General features: G+C 48.2%; 1 protein-coding gene across 4 annotated transcripts in view; it reads left to right on the top strand.

Moving 5' to 3' along the window:
- The first annotated feature begins 589 nt into the window (after positions 1-589).
- EYA2 (EYA transcriptional coactivator and phosphatase 2) overlaps positions 590-21,928 on the top strand; it is a 267,975-nt gene continuing 246,636 nt past the window's right edge. For 2 of the 4 annotated variants that reach the window (XM_073880319.1, XM_025875419.2), the window contains exon 1: positions 590-806. The gene's annotated coding sequence lies outside the window, so the exon portion shown is untranslated. Of the gene's footprint in view, positions 807-5,485; positions 5,536-21,273; positions 21,305-21,928 lie in introns of those variants that run through there. The other 2 variants (XM_073880317.1, XM_073880318.1) reach the window with 2 other exon arrangements.

Below are 21,928 nucleotides of genomic sequence, written 5' to 3'. Positions count from 1 at the left end.
ACCCCGAGCACATAATTTCCTCCCTCCATAATAATTCTAACTTTCTGAAGTTTCCTTGCTTCCCTACTTGTTTGTTTATGGTCTATCTCTGCTTGTGCACGTAGCTCCGGAGGACAGAAAAGGAATCTATCTTGCTCCAGTGGAATCTCCCAGGGGCTGTACCTGACACAGTAGATGCTCAGTGTAGGCTGAATGAGTGAATAGGTGGATGAATGGATGAATGAATGAATGAATGAATGGATGAATGAATGAATGAATGGATGGATGGATGGATGGATGAATGAATGAATGAATGAATGAATGAGTGAGTGAGTGAATGTCGGTGTAATTGTGAAGGTGCCTTTCTCAGGGGCCGCGCCTGGGCTGCGGGGGGGGGGGGGGGGGGGGGGGGGGGGTCTGGGGGGGGGGGGAGGAAGCTGCGCCCTCGCCTCCTGCAGGACCGGCAGGAGCGGGCACGCTCGGCGGGGCTGCAGGCGCGGAGAGCAGCGCGGCGGCAGCGGCAGGGCGGGAGCCCCGCGCCGCGCGTCCAGCCGCCGGGGGTGTGCGCCCGCCGAGCCCAGCGCCGCGCCTCGGCGCCCCCACGCGCCCACGCAGCGGCGCGGGGACCGGGCGGGGGCAGAGGGAGGGCCCGGCCCGGGGAGGGGAAGGGGCCGGTCCTCCCCGCGCAGGCAGCGGCCGCCGCAGCCCAGGAGGCGGAGGCAGCGGCGGCAGCGGCGGCGGCAGAGCAGCACGGTGCCCGCCGCAGTCAGCCCGGCCGCGTCGGACCCGCGCCCGCCCGCGCCGGGGCGCCCTCTCCACTGCGCGCGGTGAGTACCGCCCGCGGCGCCCACCCCGGGCCGCCGGCCGGGCTCCGCCGCCCTTCGCCGGGCCCGGGCTGACGCGGACCGGTCGCCTTGCGCCTCGCTCGCGCACCCGCCGGGCCCGGGCCTCCGCAGCTGTCGGGGCGCTCGGGGGACGCACGCACCCCCCCTCCAGGACACCACGGGCGCGAGGGCGGCGGGGGCGGCGGGGGCGGCGGGCGGGTCCGGTCCCGGAAAAGCCGGGCTCCGGGCCTCAGTTTCCTTTTGCGCTCGTGGGACAGCGACTCAAGTTTGCACCCCCGCGCGCGGGACAAGTGCACGGCGCGCGGTTGGTGTAGACGCGGCGGGCTGCGTTTGGCCCCTTTCAGGGCCCGGGTCGTCGACGACTCACGGTGGTCCCCGCACCCCGGCCCGAATCGCAGAGGCGCCGGGAGCCCAACGCACGCCCGCGGGCGCCGTCTGTGGAGCCCCCGGGATGGGGCGGGAACGGCCGCCCCGCCGCCTTCTAGCAGCATTTGTCTTTGAAAGCCCGGCTGCGCCCGGCCTGCGCGGGGCCGGCTCCCGGGGCTTGCCGAAGCCGGAGTTGAAAACTTAAAAAACTTTGCCTCCGAAGACTGGTTAGAAGGAGGCTAGGGTTTTGCTGTAGTGGGAGAAAGTGGAGAAAGGAATTGTTTTTTAGCCTTGCAGTCCGGAGGTTAAACGGCCCTGCTGGCCTTGATTCCTGCAATATATTTCCTGCCCCCAAATAAATAGTCTGTAAACTCCAGGAATCCTAGGAGAGCTTGACTGGTAAAAACACTCGCATCGCGCAATCCTCCGAGCGCGTTTCTCGGGGGCTGAGAGGCAAGCGCTTTGGCTGGGAGGGTCCCGCTCCCCACAAGCGCAGTTAGCGTGCCTGCCGCTACGGTCTGAATTATTTTTGCAAAGCAAGACCGAGGCTGCATCTTTATGGATACCATTTTCTTTTCTCCCCTCTTTTCCCGAAACGCTACGTAATCTTTAATTACTTTATAAAAACGTTGAGGTATAAATCATCCCTGGTGGAGGGACCTTTTCATGACGAGGTGCGGCGAAATGAGTGAGCATCGGAGTCTGGTTGTTAGCAAGAGCAGAGGGGAGGCAGAATGATTTACAAACATCAAGTAAGGATTTGAGTGCTGAATTATGTTTGAGTTACGGAGCTCCCTTCCAAAGGAAATTATAACCAGCGGACAATTGCTGTATTTCAAACCAAATCTATTCATTTCATGAGCCCTTTCTTGCTTGAGTGCTGATTTCTACTACCAGAGTATGAGTCCTGAACTAGTAGCCACATTTCCAGCCTCTGGGCCTTTTGGGGTGGTGAGGGGCAGGGCAGGGAGACCTCCCTTTAAAAATAATCTTCATGAAAAACCTTTCAGGCAACTTTATCCAAGGAAATGTTCACGTTTTTCCACTCCCCCCCATCTTTAAACCCCTTAAACATACTTCCTCTCATTTAGACATCCTCAGACTAAGGGAATAAAAGATGGATGTCATAAATGATGATGGTTTGAATCTTGCTTTTGACTAAGCCTAAGATTGTGTTTGTATGAAAAATCTTGCCTTTGGAGGAAGCTCTACGTTTGGCACTTTTGGCCAATACGGCTAGATCCGAAAGGGCCTGAACTTTTTAAAAGCGGTTCGTAGGTCCCACAAGTACTTGGTAGTTAGACCATTCTTCCCTTGTAAATTTAGCTTCAAAATATTAACTATTTTATCTTAAAGGACTTGGCATTTTTCCTCTTCCTTGAAAACACCTCACTTCGAGTCGTGGCTGTGTGGAGAATACTCTATAAACAGATCAGTCTCTTTCCTAACGTTAAGTAGCTAAAGGAAAGAAAATAAAATAAAAAGATGTTATCCTGATTCTTTGCGATTTTTAAAACCAGATGCTTTCATCACTTAAGTTCTAAAGTCTTCTTTTCATGCCTTTTGTGTTGTATTAAACACATCATAAAGAGCTATGATTTGTTGACTTGTTATAGGATTACCATTTGGCAAAAACACCCAAGACATGCTGTTTCAAATATGTGGTCTTACTTCTGCTTTAAATTGCACGTACAAAATTGCAAGCCTTGTTCCAGACGGATAAATTGATAAAATGCTAGCTGCTGTTGGAACAAGGCAGGAGTCCTCAGCAAAAGCGCTCTGTGGTGGAGCTACGTACATTTTGAATTGGGTGAAGCCAGATATGGGGACCCCGGCAGTTTGTGAAAAGGTAGACACAGTCCAAGCACGTACGTCCACTTTAAGACGCTTTGGGTTCCCCCATGACAAGATGACTCCTTTCCCACAAAGAAGAAACATTTCCTTATTTTTTCGGTTGCTTTTCCAAAGATAACTTGTGTTCGGGCGCGAGAGACCAGAGTTATGCAGAAATCCAACCGTAACCGGCTCAGAACGAGGACTCATTCCCGCTTTCTTCCACCAGATGTTTTTTAGGTGTCCTCAGCTGGAACGCCCAGTTTGAAACTAATTAGGCCAGCAATAAACTCCTTGTATAATAAAATTGCAGGCCGTTATGGTGCATAAGCGGGGTTCCCAGCCGCTCATGACAGATGCCTCTCTCTGGCAGAGAGAGACAGCCCATAGCTATCAGCCGAAAATGAAGGGAGTGCAGATATCTTGTTAGACATTTGCCCTTCTCTGTATATCCACGCACACCTTGAACAGCATGTTCCCTTCTATAAGGCATGGGTAGTAGAGGTTGTATCTAGGTAGGGTTTTGTCTCTGCTGGGCAGGCCTCCTTACCATAAAAAAGCTTGTGGAAGAAGTTAGCCCAAGTACGAGGTGGTGGCCACAGGTCTGAGGTGTGTGTGTTTACACGTGTGTGTGCAGGCTGGGTGAGAAGGCTTTTTCTCATGTGGCAAGGTAAAAACTCATCTGCTTCTCACCTAGGCACAGATAAAATGCTAGGCTGTCTGGCCTGATAGGCATTCCTTGGGGGACAGGAGAACCCCCTTCCCCAAAGATTTTTTATAAAGGGGGAATTCGCCCACCGATGCATTCTCCTTATCTGTGGGGTTTGTGGAGGTGAAGTGGCTGGTTATTCGGTTACCTCCAAAGGCCGAACCTTCTGACTCTTGCCAAGACTAGGTTTTGTTGGTGGAAGGAATTTTTTTTTTCTAGCTAGCTGCTCTCAAAAAGGAGTTGGTGGACTCTGCTCAAAAGGAATCTCTACAGAGAATTAACCCCAGAGTTGAGAAAACACAGCCTGTTGACAGAAAACACACACACACACACACACACACACTCATGCACACTCCCCATGGTGCTCTTCTCGCTTCCCACCTGCCTCCCCCATCCCCACCCCCCAAATCATAACAGCTTCCTGAATGGCCCATTCCCCACACCCCTTATTGTTGGTGGCCGTTCAAACAGTCCCAAACATACAAAACCAAAAGAAGATTCTAGTAGGGAAACAATTAGCAGAGAATTTGCTTGAGACAATGCTTCATTTTCGCTATTTGCAGATCTTAACTGGCCTAATGGTGTTTGACTAACTAACACCTCTTCTAATCCGAGGATAAACCCCCTCCATCAGGTGGCAAATACTTGAAGTGACTGGCTCAGACCCACTTGTCTCTGTAAATAAATTGGAGGGGGCAGGAACTTGTTCTTCATGGCATGTGATTTAAAAATCAATTTCAAGGTACGAATGTACCTGCCAGGTGTATTCATGGGAGAGAGGGCCAAGGAAGCCACAGGCTTTTAAGTTTATTTTTGCTGCCCTTTCTTTCTTTCTTTCTTTTCTTTCTTTTCTTTCAAGATTTTATTTGAGAGAGAGAGAGAGAGAGCACGAGCAGGGAGGAGAGGCAGAGGGAGAAGGAGAAGCAGACTCCCCCCTGAGCAGGGAGCCCATGCTGGACTCGATCCCACGACCCTGGGATCATGACCTGTGCTGAAGGCAGACACTTAACCGACTGAGCCACCCAGGTGCCCTTTTTGCTGCTTTTTCTTCTTTTTTCTCACTCTCCTCTTACTGGTGTCTTTGCCCTTTCTCTGCATATGCAAATTCTATCCTTGTGTTTAATAGTAATGAGATGAAGATGCCTGCCATGTATTGGACACTTGTGTACCAGACCTGAATTCTATTATTATTAATTATTATTATTATCATATCCCAACTTTGTTAACGAGGGAACTGAGTCTCAAGTCAGTGCCTCATGAGAGGCTGCAGAGTGAGGGAAACCAGAACCAAGGCCTTCAGACCTCTGCAGACTGTGCCTTACCCATTCGCTATGAAAACCTTGGCCCAGAGAACATTCCTGCTCTCCTTTCTCTTGGAGAGAGATGCCAAATTAGGCTGGTCTGAAATGCATGGAATGCAATTATTTTCTGATTCTGCCCTGATGTTTGTTGTTGTTGTTTTAAACGGAAGAAAAATCATATTAAGTATTGAGAAAACACAAATATGAGCCGTTCTGAGTCATGATATTCGTCAGGTTGTGTACAGTTCTGTAAAGGAAAATGTTTATTTTCAAGGGCTAATTTGATTTGTTCCTTCGATACTATAATGCTACGCATTTCAGTTCCTAAAAAGAGTCAATGAGTTTACGGGCAGTGGCAAGGCCCTAAAATGTTCCGGTAGGCGGTCCAAATCGAGTTTACCGGAAGGTGCTGGATTGCGATTGGGTGGGTTGTTGTTTGGGGTGAGATTATAAACATTTGGAGAGCGAAGACTAATTTGGAGCAGGTGGTCCCGAGAGTCAGGTAACTGGAATGATTTATCTTTGCCAATTTGAAGGTTAAAGGAGGATGTCAGTTCCCTGAATCCAGGACAGGAAGGCAGAGGGTCTGTGGGGGCTAAGAGGGGGCCCCCACTTTGGGACAGAGCCTGGCAGGATGGATGAGAGGGTCTCTGCACACAGTCTGGGGTCTCTTGAAAGCGGGGCCTCTTCGCTGTTGTCACTGCCCTTGGACGATTGTGGTTTAGGACACAGATATGCCTGCATGCTTTTTTTTTTTTTTTTGCAGGATCTGCCTCTGCGTTCAGATATATGCAGGAATTGAAAGCAGGAACTCAGATGAATAGATAGGTAGCCAAGGGAGACAGGTTTTCATCTTACCAATTTTGAGACTGTGCACACGGTCAACTTTCTTGGCCCGAGAATGCTAATTTAGACAGGTTTCAAAATGAAAGGAGTATTGAAAAGAAGTTAGAACTTATTCTGTCATTTTGTATCAGTCTTATTGTGGCAGTAACACAAAAATGTGTGTGATTTCAGGGGCATTGGATTTTTCCCCCCTCTTTTTCCCTTTTGAATATCTAGCAAAGTTACATTTTTAAAAATCTGTGTGTTCCCAGATGTCATGTATCTGTACGTACCGACTCACAGTCATTCCGAGGAGAACTGTCAACTCCCTGTGAATTTAGCTAGAAGAAAAGTGATAAAATCGACATTCCCCCCCGCCGAAGAATGAGGAACTGGAGGGTCTGACTACTGTATGAATATAGCAACTTACTTTTGTCTCGCATCAGCTGGATCTGTCAGTTCCCCTTTCTTTTCTATTCATCTCCCAAGAATGGTCTTTCATAACTGAAATGTACAGCATATTAGCCAAAAGACATTTTAATTTCATAAAGAAAAATCATGCCAGAGACAGCCGAGTCTGTTTCAACCATTATTGTTCTGTAGCGTGCATACTTTGGGTTTCATGGTAAGATGTGGGTTTGCCAAGAAAGAAAATTACAGCAAGAAACTATGTTGAAAACATATACACTTCTGTTTAAGAAATGGGAAAAACACAGAAAAATTCTGCATGGTAATTGCTTTAACGTGAGTTTTAAATGTCATTGTTTGACTTACGTTAAAAAGTCCCTCTTAGCTAATTCTCACATATGCTGTTACCAAATAGCTCACCTTTAAAAATGGCAATTGTTGGCCTTAACTTTGATGCTTTTTGGGGCTTTAAGAGATATCTTTAGTCCTAGTGGAAACATTCCAAATTTTTAGATTGTGCGGGCCATTTTTTTTAAGGTTACTTAGATATCGATTTTATTTTCTTGACCCAAAATAAGAAAACATGGGGAATTCTCAAAAGCTTTTTACAGGCTGCTATTATGACAAGAGAAGCCAAACCAACATGTATTAGGTCATGAGCTTGAAGTTGCATAAATAAGCCCTATGAAGGTCACCAAAACAGAGCGAAAACCACCAGTTCTCCTTACCTCGGCCAACTCCGCATTCCTGCTGGTAGATGTGTTCGGTTGAAGTGGACGAGGAAAGGGGCTGCAGAGCCCACGGTCAAAAGATCTCAATTTGATTTGGGTTCTGAGGATGAATGAAGACATTCTTGGGGTCAAGTGAGGTGTGGGGGTTGGAATTCCCATCCCCCTCGGACCCTTCCCTCTCCCAGCTCTGCAGAAAAAACAGGTTCCGGCAGGGCAACCCCTTATTCCGAAGCAGAAGTCTCATTCCTGGCATTTGGATCTGCGGCAGCCAGAGGTCGAGATGTCTTTTGTTCCTTCTGGTCAGTTTCTTCACCTGCCATCCCCTTCCTGTAGGAACTTCGCGGTTAAGGTTATTTGTTGTTTCGAAAGCAAATTTTTTTTTTTTGTGCCTACGAACCCATGTGTGTTTTTTTAGCATGTGGAGCGGGCTGTGTAAGCACGCACCTTTAGGTCTTCCTTGATGGGCAGCTCCCTGAAATACATGGAGACAGAGTGTCCACTGTGTCCCCGAGTTTGGTAGCAACCTGAGTGGTGATAGAAATCCCACGCAGGGAGGAAGCCTCCTTTCAGAAGAGACAGAAAAGGGTGTCAATGCAAACAGAGTGTTTTCTTTTGCGGGTGTGTATTATTTGTCTGTATGGGGACTTTTGTTTCAGGGTGTTCTAGAAACATTTGTCTCTCCACCAAAGGTATGAATGTCCTTCTTGGTGGGGAAGGTGGTGGATGGCAAGGAGCACCGGTTGGCAGGTTCCTGCACCTCTGGCCTTTTGTGTGACCGGTACAGTAGAGGGAAGTGGGGACTCGTGGCCGGGACCGGGATGGTGTCACGCGGCATGACAAGTTGTGACTTGCCGCTTGTGTTGTAAATAGAGTGTTGGCCCCATCTGGCTGGGGAAAAGAATGCAGCCAGGGAGATTATTCACTTCTGGTCTGCCACAGGCCAGAACTCTCTGGTGCTGTCCTCTTGCCACTGAGCCCATGCTCCCTGGAGATTTGAATGTTGCGATGTGCAGGGAAGGCGGGGAGAAAGAATGTCTTAAAATCAGCAAATGTCTGAAACCCTCCAAGTGTATTCCACGTTGCTCTGGCACCCACAAGAAAGGCAGAGTGAGAAAAAGACACAGAAGCAGGCTTTGGGGGAAGGGGCGAGAGGAATTGGAGAGCTTGCTAGGGGTTTGATCTCGAGGGCAGGATTTTCTGACACCTTGGGACCCCTGGAATGCCCTTCTGGAGTATCTTTAGGAACCTGAGTTTGGAAATGTCCTTTCCTGCACCTTGGCTGTGCTTTCTTTGTGCTTATTTTTAGCAAATTAGTTTTTTGTTTGTTTTTAAGAAAACATAAGACTTTTTTTTGGAATAACAAGTGGCCCATATTTATTGAACACTTAATATGTTGCAGGCACTGTGCTAAGCAAACGCGTTTCTGTCTCCAAATAGCCTTAGATGGAATTGGCTATTACTGTTGTTATTATTGTGTCTATTTTACGGAAGCAAAACTTGAATCTCAGGGAAGTGAAATAACTTGCCCAAGGTTACATGGCTCATGTCGGAGCCAGGACTGAACTGAGTTTTGATGCCTAACCAACCACTAGGATATCCAGGCTGCCCCCCTGCCCCTGGTGTAATATTACCTTTCCTCTACAAGTCTGGCCTGGAGAGCCAGATTTTAAAGTTCGTCTCCATTTGTTTTGCTTGGGGGATATTAGCTGATGGTCAGGTACAAAAGTTGGGCTCAGAAATGAGAGACATGTGCTGATTCTCATAGAACCTTGAGCCTGTCCTTGTAGAAATCAAAGAAGGTTTAGTGTTGGAATCTTGAAATGGTGGCCACATCTCTGCAGTTAGCTGGCCTAAGCGAATTGCCTATGGCTGCTCCTGTGCTAAAATTGCAGAGTCGAGTGGTTACTACAGAGATCTCATGGCCCTTTACAGAATAAGTTTCCTGACCCCTGAGCTATTGCAATATGACAAGACAAATTTTGTTGACAAGGAAGAACATGCTCTTGCGACATCGCATAGACCATTTCACTGATTTGTGATAATAATTATCGAGTGCCTCCTACATGCCTGATACATTGCATGGTGCTGGGGGAAAGTTAGAGATGCATTCATGCTTTCATTCATTTATTCACCAGTATTTACCGAGCTGTGTTCTAGGTGCCGGGCTAATTACTGGAGATCCAGAGGCAAAAAAGACCCGACCTTGCCTCTCCAATAGTAAGATCCTGGTGCATCTCCACCAACATTGCACTGCCTCTTCCTCACCTTTGAGGATCCAGAGGGCAGTGATAGGACTTCTTGAGCTTCCCAGTACTCAAGCAGCAGGTTGGAGAAGTAGACCCAACTTTGTAGACCCTTACTCAAAGAAGCCCTGCCTAATTCAATAAGAGCTGTATACCAACTGGCTTCTGTGCCTAGAACTGTGTTGTGCACTGTGACCTTCCTTCTGCTTTTGTCAAGTGGTGGTGGTGAACAGGTGGTGATGTTGGGGGCCGGGAGGAATCGGGCTTCCTGAATTTAAGCCCTGGCTCTGACCTAAAGCCTAGAGGTGAAGAGCATGCACCTGGGAGCGGGGCTGCTTGGATTCAAATCCCTGCTCTGCATAAACCAACTACTTAACTTTGGGCCAGTTACCAAACTTTTCTGTGCCTCGGTTTCTTCATCTGTAAAACAGAGTGGATAACTGTGTACCTTCCCCCAAAGAGTTGTGGAGATGGAGTAGATACATATAAAGTGTTTGCAACAGTGCATGGCAAATAGTATGAATTATATCAGAGTTGGTGGCTGTATTATTTATTATTATTTACAAGCTGCATGAAACTGGGTTTCAGTTTTCTCTCTATAAAATGGAGATGCTATAATAACAACAGTAATAACTGCTTTGAAGGGCCATTGCGAGAATTTAAATGAAGCAGTGCCCATCTACATGGACTACCCAATAGGGGAGCTCTTCTGCTCAAGCCAGCCCTTCCTGCCCTTGAGGTTATAAGGAATCACATACTCGGTCGTCGATGTCCCTTTAAGTTACTGGTCCATTGGGTCCTTTTTCAATATCAAGAGACTGTGGGGCAGTGGTTGAGAGCATAGCCCTTGAGCTCAGACAGACCTGGTCTGAGCCTCAAGCCCCCACCCAGCTCACTAACTCTGCCATCTCGGGCTGGGGCTTGACTCTCTTAGCTTCCCAAACGGTGGAGGCTGTGGTCGCTGTCCCCTGGGTGGTGGTGAGGGCTGGGAGAGGTGGCACCCATAAACCATGGAGCAGGGTGTTTGGCACATAGTAAGTACTCAATAAATGGCAGCTTGTGTAATCATCACTCCCACTCTTTGCTGCACCTACACCCCTGGGAAAGCACAGAACATTAGTAAATTTTAATTTGAAAATAAAAGAACACATTTTAAAACTGCCAAACAGATTTAAAATAATATTCATTAAACAAAATTAAAATATTCTATTAAAGCCAGACTTTGGGCTCAGACCAAATTTTTATAACCCAAGCTTAAAGGCCAAGGAGTCCCCCAGCCACAATGGGGACATTGTGATTGAACTTGAGACTTCAACGCTGCTATTGAGCAGTCTTTGAAACGCACGTTTCCCCGTTAAAATAAAAGGGAAGTCATGGGAAGAAAAAAAAATGAGGTTCTTGCTCACCCCAACAAACCTTAATGAATCGAAAAAGAAAAACAAAAGATTTCTCATTTTTTTCTTCTGCTACTTTATCCTGCCAAAGACGCATGGCCCTCTCCTAACCCCACCTTTGAATGGTACCCGCTCAGAATGTTCCAGATCTGATATGGTCTACTAGCTGAGCTCGTCTAAATGCTGGTCTTCACCAGATTTTACAGACGATGGTGTATTGCCAACAGCTGGGGTGTGGGAGCCCTGCCGCTCCTGCCTCAGCTTCCCTATTTGCTGAACGGTGATAAAATAGCTCCTGCATCTGGCCGTGGTGAGCTCATCTAAGATTCGGGTACCCCTGTCGATGTTTAACCTGGTCTTTTGGGACTTTGAAGATTTCAAGAGTACGGGTGTGCCTTCATCTGAGAGGTTTTTTTTTTTTTTTTTAAGATTTTATTTATTTGGCAGAGCGTGAGAAGCACAAGCAGGGAAGTGGCAGGCGGCGGGGTGGTGGTGGTGGGGGAAGCCGACTTCCCGCTGAGCAGGGAGCCCGATGTGGGACTCGATTCCAGGACCCTGGGATCATGACCTGAGCTGAAGGCAGACGCTCAGCCGACTCAGCCACCCAGGGGTCCGTATCTGAGAGTTTTGAATGAAAACCATCTCAGTATGCAGGGAGGGGAATGGGGAAGGGAAGAAGTGGATTTAAAAGTCTCCCACAGGAGTTTTGATGTGCTCGACACTTTGACAAAGCTTTTTTAATCCTCTCAAAACAAAATCCCATGACATATGTATTTCCATTTAACAAATAGGGAAACTGAGGCTTGGACCACTCCAGTGGCTGCTCAGCAAGATTCCATTCCAAAGCACAGGCCCGTTCCACCCCACCACCTGCAGCCCCGTCTGGCATGAGCGCACAGACGATCCAGAGACTTCTCCCTGACTGACCGGTTATTTGTGTTCTAGTCCTACATTTCAGTAACAGCCTTCGTCCTCACCAAGCCTGGGTCCTTGTGGCTTTTTACCTGCCTTGCTGTTGAGAACGAATGGATTCTTTCTTGAACAACAAAGAGTAATGATCGTGGGCTGTGATATTCTTCTCTAGGGGACATTTTTTGAGAACCTCTGCAGTTTCTTGCCAGCCAGGGGAGGGGCATGACCTCGTCCTCTGATCAGGCCAGGCCCTTGGCTATGATGTGGAGCCAAGAGGCAGGTTGTCAGGGTGGGTGGCTGTTGAAGAGGGTGTGGGATGGATTCCCCACTCCGACACCCACCTGCTGTGTGACTTAGGGTGGAAGACTCAAGTCCTCTGAGCCTCAGACACGGGGCATGTGCTGTCCATATTGGATTTGTAACAGCTTCGGTCAGCCATGGGTGGGACACATTCGGCAGTTCTGAGAACAGTGTTCTTAGATATTATGGAATTGCCAACCGCCCACCCCAGAGTACTCCAAAAAATGAGCAAAAGTGAAGGCAACTCGCCCCTGGAAATATTCCTCACTGTTCTTCAGGTAGATACAGTCTTGGGATTTTACACATTCAGGAAGAATCTATAATCCTCCAAAGGGCAGTCTTCCGTTTAACAGGGTGCTTGGACCCTTTCCACATTGACTTAAAAGATGCACGAAATTTTTTCTTTCTTCGGAGTTCTGTCTATTTTATTACACATTTGGAACAGATGTAACAAGCAGCTCAAACCAATGGTTTCACAAGTTTTTATGGGTTAAGATAAAAATGGTTTAAAACTCAAGTCCATCGGGTAATTACTAGCAAAAGTGGCACAAAGGCCTGGCAGAATTCCTGAGTGATGTTTAAGAAGTACCAATCCGAAGGTGTGAAATGCCCCAAATCGCAGAACCTTCCACTAGTCAGAATTACAGTTCTGCACTCCATTCTCAGGGGAAATAAGAGGAAACTAATGAGATCTCTCAAGAATGTCATTAAACTCATCTCAGGGCACCCTAGGGTCTGGGTACATTTAGTCTGTGTCATAGATCTTCAAAAGAAGAATGACTTGCCTTTAAATGAATATCATCTTAATAAAAATGACCTCTGAGTGCTGACTCCATGCTGGGATCTGTTCTGAACGAGTTAGGTATCAACTCATTTATTCCTTACAACAATTCTATGAAGGAAGTGCTATAATGATTTCCATTTTAGCTGAGGGAAGTAAGGCACAGAGAGGTTAAGTGACTTGTTCAAGGTCACACAACATATAAGAAGCAGAGCCAGGCTTTTTATGCAGGCGTATGGTTCTACAGGTTGTCTTCATAACTCCTGCCTCTTTTAACTGCCATAGAAAGAATCAAACTTACCTTCTTTTTGACCTTACTTAACTGGACAATTCATTAATTCCAGACAGGCATGGGAGGGAAGCAAAGGGCACGTTAGCCTTAGCTATAATTTTTTTCGTCTTTTCGTGTATTCTGTGGCTTCAGGTGCAGCGTAGCGCACCTGAGCTGGATGCAGAGTTTGCTCCTTACTAGCCTCATGACCTTGGGTTCACATAACTTCTTCTGGTCTGTTTCCTCATTCATGAAGCGAGTCCACATCCCGAGTAAACAGCTCTCACCTGCAGAGAAGAACACCAGAGACACAGCCCGTGATGGTGAAATGCTGTTGATTACCCCTTGAGGGGCAAGGAACTCTAGAAATCGTGTCTCCCCGTGGGGGCACAAGCACTTTGGTGTGGCCCGGAGCGGGAGACGAGGGGAAGGTGCCTGGGACGTGAGACTCGAGCTGACAAGTGTCTCAGGTTTTTCCAGATGACTTTGGACGGAGCCCGAGACACTGGCTTTCCTCATCCCCACGTGAGACGCTGCCAGGACGAGTCCTCGGCGGGCGGCCTGGCCGTCAGAGCCATCTGGGATTAGAACGTGCACGGGTGAGGAGACTGTTCGTGGCCGAGCAGAGACCCTGGTCCTGCAAACTCCAATGCCAACGTGGGCTCTCACTCTAGGGTCTTCATCTTTCTTCTTGCCCCCTTTCTTCTCCAGTGGACAATGCCTGTTTCTCCAGAAGGGTCTGCCCCATCTTCAGTGACCAGGTGGGCAGACTTCATGGAGTTGGCCCTTTTCACTTTCCCTCTCCACCTTACTCCCCCCCCACCTCTGCCTCCCTTTACCCTTCAATATGGAAAACTGAAATTTTTTGTTCATTCATTCATTCATTCATTCATTCCAAAATATGTAGAGAGCACCAGCTGTGTACCAGGAACTACTCTGGACACGGGGAGTATAGTAGAGAACAAAAAAAATCAAAGCCTACTTACTCCCTCACGGAGCTGCCATTACGTGGAGAAAGACCAAAAATAAACACCCAAATATGTAAAGTACACAGAATGTCAGATGGTGAGACATCTGTGGGGAAAAATCAAGAGGTGGATAGAGGGTGCCCCGGGGTGTGGATGGATCCCCGCGGCCTCTGCGCCCAGCACTCAGGGAATGAGGGAGCTCTGCTGTCTGTGGAAGAACATTCTAGAGAGAAGAAACAACAAGCACAAAGCCTTGAGACGGGAGCTGCCTGGAAGCCAGTGTGGCTGGAGCCCATGAGAGAGGGGTGGGGGCAGATGAGGTCACGGTGGAGGGACCCCATTGGGTGGGGTCCTGCTCAGAGTCCAGCAGCTATTCTCTGTCAATCAGGCTAGTCCAAAATCAAAATTAGTATCATTTTTGAATGATTTAAAAAAATACACAGGACGTAGGAGCCCGTGGGTGGCTCAATCAGTTAGGCATCTGCCTTCAGCTCAGGTCATGATCCCGGGGTCCTGGGATCGAGCCCCAGGTTGGGCTCCCTGCTCGGCAGGGAGCCTGCTTTGCCCTCTCCCTCTGCTCCTCCTCCTGCTTGTGCACTCTCTCAAATACATAAAATCTTTAAAAACAAAAACACACAGGACCTAAATCTGAAACCACTAATTGCAAACTCCAATACCCAACGTGGCCACACAGGTGATGAAGTTAATGAAATGGGCGTGGTCACTAGCTGGGAGGAGTGTGGGCTCTCTATTGCCAGGTATTCTGTTCTTTCAAAAGACAATGAAATCTGGATTTTAGGAGACACGCCCCGAGTTTTAAGTCACCACGAGAAACCAGCAGAACACTCATCAGGCTGCTGGTCTGTGACTCCTCTCCCAAGCACCACCCTAGACCTTGGGAATCTCCTTTCCGTGAAGAGCCACGAAGGCTTTATCTTGCTGCCTCTTTTCTTTTTACCAATTCCCTACCAGAAGGATGCCAAGAGATGCTCGAAATTGTTTCCAGGAAAAAGTAGGCCTCGAATCTCGTGGGAACGGGGGGGCTGAGACTTCTTCCAAGGAGCAATCAGCTTGCTTCATTTTTATGTCTTTCTCAGGATGTTTTCCTGCTCATCCCTCATCGTGGGTAATGACAACGTGGTCCAAATCTGTCCTCCTTCGGGTTTTCATTAGTTTCCTGATGATTATTATTTTGTCATCTGGGGTTGATTTAGGAGTGGTGAAATGTTTGCAGGTTTCATAATGGTTGTCAGCCACTGTTTAGAATGGCAAGGAACTTCTTGTGTTGCTCACATTGCAGGGACGGGGGTGGTAGGTTCCAATGGCTACAGACATGGAAGAGGGAAAAGGGGAGAGCCCTGAAGGAGGGGCCACATCAGGAGATTGGAAGTTGAGTCAGTAGGTTGGGGCAGCAGGGGTGCGAGAGTCAGGAGAGCTCACCACTGAATTCATAGTGTCCCTTCCTCACCCCAAAGCCAGAGTTAAGCAAAAATCGGGCCAGGGGGCCACATGGCTGTTGAGATTGTTCTGGTTGTAAGTAACAGAAAATTTCCGGGTTGGCTTAAGTAAAAGAAAGTTGATTGACTTGGGGAAATGAAAAGTTCTGGGGAGTGCTGGTTTCAGGTGTGGCTGGATCAAGAACTCAAATGTAGGTGATATGCCCATCCCTTACTGGATATCCCTGTTTGGGAGGATTCTGTACTCTGTCATGTGTCACCTCTGGATGTAGGGATGGAGTGCGAGAAAGGTAGGCTCCCAAACTGGAGTCAGCAACATTTGTTCAAAGGGGAAGGTGGACCAGTTCCTTGTGGACCCCACAACTGCATTATAATTCACTTCTACTCCTGCCCTGTCCACTCCTCGTCTATCGGACTACAGTGCCATTTGTGAAATTTGTCATTTTTCCAGGCACTGTGCTGCATACACCCTTTATGTGTATCATTTCCTTTTCTCTTCAAACACTCGCGTAAGGTTGGTACTTGTAAGACCCGCTGTAATTCTGCCTCCCGTATGCCCTTTCCCACAGGCCTAGAGGATGATCTTTTATTTCAAGTAAGGGTGTTTAAGGGAGGTTCATCTTTATTCATAGCGTCTTGTGCAAAATTAGCACTCAGTACTTGGGAGGCTCTAGCCCAGCATGGGAGATGCACTGAACTTGGGAGGAAAAGTCAGAACAGAGTCGTCGTCACTTGGAGTAGAGGAGTGATCCTGGCTATGCTGTGCTTACATTCTTGGGCCTCTGGCAATCCGCCTGCATTTCCTTTCCTCCTCTGACCTTTGCCCTCTGTCACAGCACCCACTGGATTTCTTCATGTTCCATCTAGTGACACTGCAGTAAAGTCCAAGGCAGCTCAGAGATGGCAAGCTGGCAGCCAAGATGCGTTTTGTTTGGTCTGCAGAATATTTTAAATAGAAAATAGAGCCAACACTTGAAAATCTGGACATTTCACACAAGAAGGCAGACTTCTGGCTTCCATTAAAAAATCAGAAGATCTGTCAACGCTGTGCCCACATTCCCACATGACTTCAGTGGACTGGAGTTGGGAAACCTCTTTTAGGTGGATGGGTCTTAGCTCACCACAGTCCCCACCATGCCCTATTGTCTCCCCAACACTGGGGCTCAGGGTGAGTTGCCCTTGACCTGACCATGGGGATGGTGCTGTTGGCTGCCCTACAGTCAACAAAGAAAGAAAGGAAATCTCTCCTGTAGTCAGGTCTCCATCAAAACTCTGAAAATGAAGCATAAACCAAGTTGGTCACTAGTATGAACAAAATGGGAGGAAAGCATGTGTCTTCAGGTAAGTCAGGGCTTCTCAACCCTGGCACTAGTAACATGTGGGGTTGGACAGTTCTTCATGGCAGACATCTGTGCATTTTGGGGTGGCATTTCACGTGTCCACATAGGGACCACTCCCCCTTATAGAAGTAAATAGGTCCCCGGGTGCTGGGCACCCGTCACCGGTTTGGTACAAAGAGTTAACATAAGTGAGAAGCACTGTTCTTGCTCTCCGTCGTGGCCCAGCAGCCCTGCCTAGGTTTGGCAGTAAAGGTTATGAGTTGGCTGATTCTGGTTTAATCATAGGTAGACTTGCCAACCATTGAGGCCGTTTACAACTGCCTGTCTAAGATGTTATAGAAGGAATTCAGCATTGGATGAGAGGCTGACTGTCTTAAAGAGTCTTTGGAGACTCTTTTAGCTGAGAGGGGCCACGGTGGATGCCACTTTCAACATTCTTGCAAACAGTAGGTTCTACTGGGGAGCGTGGGCAGCCATCAAGTCTTGTTGAAGAGTAGGGGATGGGGAAGAGGGACCAGAGGACCTGGGACATCTCCTCCAGCTCTGTTTCTGAGCTGCGGCTCAGGGAGTGCATTGTCCCAAGACCAGTCCAGTGTGTTGCCTACTGCATCATGGTAGCTCATAGAGGTTGTCTGCGGTAGAAACCCAAGGGGGGCCTGAATGTCCAGAGCGGGAGATCAGTCCCCTGGGCTAGTACTGTGTACAATGTGGTGTTTTCTTCTGGGCCTTTCGCCTGTGCCTCAGATCCTATCAAGGGTCTGAAACACTTTCCCTGCTTAGGTTTCCCCTCATTACAACGATGGGTACCATTCATCCATCCAACACACATTTGTTGAACACCCACTGTGAGGCAGCCACTGTTCCAGGCACTTAGCGAGCAGGGGAGAGCAAAACCCACCAGGTTCTTGCCCTCGTGGAGCTTATATTTTTCAGGGAAGGCAATGGCAGCAGACAAGAACACAACCAAGGACACAAGTGTGTGTGTGTGTGTGTGTGTGAGAGAGACAAAATGCTGAGTGCTATGGAGAAAAAACAGAACAGGGAGTAGAAAAGGGAGCGGTGGGATGCGGCAGGGAAGAGTGGTGTTTTTCATCAATTTTAATTTAAAATAGAATGGTCACTGAAGTGACACCCAGTCATCTGGCTCTCTGGAAATAAAAGGCCCTGATTTGTAGTGTTTGCCACTTCCCATGGGGTAAAGACTCCCATTGTGGCCTATTGCAAGCCACCCGGGGTTTAAGCAGCTCACACAGTTCCTGCAAATCCAGCAGCCATTTCTTGCAGGCTGGTGGGGAAGGCAGAAGAACCCACCCCAGAGCCCTGAGCGGATGGTGGGGAGTGTGCTCGGGAGTAGCCAGGAGTCCACTGTGCCTGCAGCAGAGTGAGGGGAGGGGGCTGGGAGACGTGGTACAGGGCATTTTGGAGATTTAGGGCATTTTAGGCCATGCTTGCCTTTGTGGCCTCCGTTCTGTGTGAGGGTGAGGTGGGAGCCCCCAGAGAACTCCAAGCAGAGGAGGGCTGGAACCTGACGTTTAGCAGCATCGTTTAGCTGTGAGAACAGGCTACGAAGGCGTCGGGAGACTGTTGAAGCAAGAGGTCCTGGTGACCTGATCAGGAGACAGGGTCAGGGACAGGGCAAGGGGTGCGGGGAAGGAAGGGGCAGCAGGGCCGGTGGATAGTTGGACTTGGGGTGTATTTTGAAGATAGAGCCGATGGGATTGGCTGACGGAATGGGTCTGGGAAGGGACAGCAGTCCAGGGTGACTGAAGTTTTGGGCCTGAGCATCTGGGAGGATGGAGCTGCTGTTTCCCGAAGACGGGAATGGGCGGTTGGGAAGGAAGGTTGGGAGCACCTTCTGTCAACCTGGCCCTGAGCAGGTGCTTAAATGCACCGTCCCCTTCCTTCTTCAGGAGGGGGCTTTTTTAGTATCCCATCTTAGAGAAGGCGTGGCAGCCACTGGAGAAGGAACGTGCCCGAAATGGCCCTGCTGGAACGTGGCCAGGCCAGATGTCCCACCCTGCCACCGCCCTGGGTCCCACCGTGTTTTCTTGGCTCTCCTATGTCTCCTCTTTGTTTTGAGGAAAGGAGGCAGAGAAACTTTGCAAAGGAACCCCCCGAGGAGCTGAGTCCGTCTCCCTTGTTTGGAAAGAGCTCTCCAGTTGTTTCTGCAGGCACAGGCTGGTTCTGCTCAGTGGATCCATCGCTGGACCCTTGCCCTGACAGATTTGTTGGAGTCACCCCATGAAGATTAATATTCCATGGCAGAACCCATACTTTTTAAAATATTTTCATTCAGTTTATCTAAACGTTAAACAAAAACACAAAAAAATATGCGTCCCCATGTTTGTTGCAGCATGATTTTTAACAGCCAAGATTTAGAAACAACCTGTGTCCACTGATAGAGGAATGGATAAAGAAATTGTGGAATATATGTGCACAACCGAACATTATTCAGCCATAAAAAAGAATGAAATCCTGCCATGTGTAACAACATGGGGGGACATCAAGGGCATTGTGTTAAAGTGAAATAAGTCAGAGAAAGACAAATACCATATGATCTCTCTTATCTGTGGAATCTTAAAAAAAAAAAATTCAGTAGTCCGTAGCTTTGGAGGCTTTGGCTTTGTGCAGACATAGGCTTCAATCCAGACTCCACCACTTAATAGCTTGGCTGCCTGAGCCTCAGTTTCTTCATCTGTGGAATGGGTGTGTTGAGAGTTGCTCTGGGATGAAAGGAGATAATGCATTTAAGGCACTGAGTACTGTGCCTGGTGCAGAGTCCACATTTAGCAAATGGGGTCGGCGGGGGGGTTGGATCTCAGGACCATTTGAGAGAGGGAATTAGAAAGCCAGGTTTAATCCTAGACGAAGACTGACTTACCTTCGAAGCTGGGGTGGGCACAGGGGCTGTGAAGCTCATCGTGCCTGAAAGCTTTGAGGTTTGGTCTTTTCTTTTCCTTTTTGGGCAGAGTGGGTCATGGAGATAGAAGGCCTCTCCCTGTGCTTCTACTCTGCTCACCAGGCAGCGGGTCCCGGACCACTGACTTGCTCTCTGGGCTCCCGGAGGAGCCGACCTCAGCCCCACAGTCTCTTGCCTTGCGTTGTCATTTGTCGAAAGCAGAACGGCATGTTCTCTCAACAAGCAAATCCCCAGATGTGAGCCCATTCGGGGCTGCCACGTTTCTCCTGATGGAATTCCTGACTTGGTGTCTTGTGTTTTTTTAAAAACACGCCCACTGCCTCCAAAAACCTCAGCCGGGGAAGAGAAACATTTCTCGTTGAATTACTGCCTTTTGAAATGGTGTCAAATTATGCCCCACTTTCATGGCCCAGATACGCCAGTCTTTCCACTTACTGCTTTTCCGGAGAAGGCTGCTAGATGGCAGAACGTGGACAGAAGGCAGGCCAGCCCTGGCATGCTACAGATGGGAAAACTGAGGCTCTGGGAGACCAAGGGGGTGAGGGGGCAGGGTGCGCAAAGTCAGTCTCAGAGCTTTGGCCAGACCCAGATCTCTGGATTCCTAGCCAGTTTTCTTCCTCCTTCATCAGAGGTCACAAACGGGCAGCCTGTGGCCACCTCTACCCCTAGATGTGCTTTCTTTGGCCCAGGAGTGTTTTGATTTGAATGAGTTGCCAGTGCTTAAAAATCAGGAGAGTCCATAGAAAAACTCTGATTTCTGGCTTCTCTTGGACCATTGGGAGATCTGCATTCCTCCATGGTGACAGTGGAGGATCTCCGTTTGCCACAGGCCCCACCCCTCCCTCTAGCATCCCTGGACACTGGGGCCAAATGTCACTTGCCATGGTGGCGTTTCCATTCCTGGGTCGCTTCTGGTGGAATGAGGAGGAAAGTAACATGTCTCTTGAACTTGTGCTTTATCAGAAACAAAGAACCAAAAGTCAACTGAAGAGGCTACTTGTTTAAAAGCGAAGGGTACAGAGCATTATTATTTGGTAGCAGGGAAGAAAATTTCTATGAATTTAATATGCAAACAGAATACATCAGTGTCGAAAATAGCCAGCCCCCTCCACTCACTAACACCACCTTCCCCTCTCAGCCAGCATTACTTTTGTGACCCTGGCATCCCAGGGCCACAGGTCCCATTTATTTTTTTTAAAGGCAGAATTAAACTTCTCTGACCTAAATCTGTCCCACTTCTCTGAAATTTGAAATATCAAACTGAGTTAAGAAATTCAAAAGAGTTAAAATTTTAATTGCTCAAGAAAGGGCGTGTGTGAGAGTCTGTATGTGCCCATACGTGTGTGCGCATGCATGTGCATGTATGTGATATGCTGATTTATGGGATTTCCTCCTGAGTTGGATGAAAGTGTTTTTTCCCTGGCTCTGGGATAGCATTTCTGGACTTCACTGTAAATTTAAGCCGGGACATGAAGCCAACTGTTTTTCACTCTTCTTCAATGGTGTATCAGTGCGCGGGGCTAAGGTTGGATTCAGATTGCCTTTCCTTCATTAGGGGGCGTATTGGGGGGAGGGTCCATGGAAAGAAGAGTGGGGATACCAAGTTTTCAAAATGATCATCACTTTCTAGGACAGCTGACCAAGAGAAGAGGGGCTGGCACTTTCAACATGCCTGCTGGGTGCCAGGCAGTCATGTGAAGATTATCTTTCCATTTTCCAAAGTGAGCTCTGGAACTTTTTTTTTTTTTAATATTGATGTGTTAATTTTTGTATCTGTTAGGACAAAATATAGAGAGATAACCTTGAAAGTACATAAATGAGCCATGTATTTCTTAGAATGAAGATCCATTTATCTAAGCGGGATAAAAGAATCCATTTAAAGAAAAATATGTAAATCGTACAGGTGGTTTGTGGATGTGACAGATCGTGAATGATTGTTGTGATGTGATTCTCACAGCACTCGGGAGTGGTCAGGTGGTCAGCCCACCCCTATGTTTGTAAACCCTCCTAACACCTTGTACTTCCTCAAAGCACTTAAATTTGTCATTAAACACTTAATTGTGTAATGGCTTGCACAAATCTGTCTGGCCCCTTTAAACCGCGGCTGTGCCTGGCTTTTCATTGTTGTGTTCCCAGCACTGAGCAGAGTGCTGGGCACACAGCAGGTACACGGACTCCTGCAAGGTCGGAACTGCTGTCCCCATTTTATGGGTGAGGAAACTAAGTGCAGAGGGATGAAGTGGTTCACTTAACACATCAAAACCAGGATATGGCAGCATCAAGATTTGAACTCATGATTCTTGGGCTGCACGAAGCTTGTGCACTTTTTGTCAAACAGCTACACA

The sequence above is a fragment of the Callorhinus ursinus genome, unplaced genomic scaffold (assembly GCF_003265705.2).
Source record: "Callorhinus ursinus isolate GAN/ISIS: 27379988/994484 unplaced genomic scaffold, GSC_fseal_2.0 scaffold38, whole genome shotgun sequence".
Lineage (NCBI taxonomy): Eukaryota > Metazoa > Chordata > Mammalia > Carnivora > Otariidae > Callorhinus > Callorhinus ursinus.
Note: the sequence above shows the minus strand (reverse complement) of the source record. Positions and strands in the feature narration are given on the sequence as shown.